Genomic DNA, 404 nt, shown 5'->3' on the forward strand with positions numbered 1-404 from the left:
TACTCATTAGCTATAATAAATTATTTATCTCTTAGAAACATAGATTTCGTAACTTTCCTTTCTTTCAAATAAATTATTTGCCCGGATTTAATTTTTATTATGTTCAAACTTATGAAATAAGTATCGTTTAATCTGATCATCACATGGGCTTGGACAGAGTCTGAAAAGGATTTTAAGAAAAGGATTTTTGACATACATAGGAAGATAATGGAATTTTTCAGTTTTTCATTAATTGCTTTTGGATTGTAAGGTTCTATATAATATAAGAAAGAAGACTTTCCAGTTCAAAGTCATGGGAAACAATCCAGAAGTATATAATCATAATTATGACGGCTTGATAAATGAATAAATGGATAACTACGTTTGAATAGTATTTTTACGTTAAAATAATAATTAAATATTAT

The sequence above is a fragment of the Arachis ipaensis genome, chromosome B01, assembly GCF_000816755.2.
Source record: "Arachis ipaensis cultivar K30076 chromosome B01, Araip1.1, whole genome shotgun sequence".
In the NCBI taxonomy this organism is placed as follows: domain Eukaryota; kingdom Viridiplantae; phylum Streptophyta; class Magnoliopsida; order Fabales; family Fabaceae; genus Arachis; species Arachis ipaensis.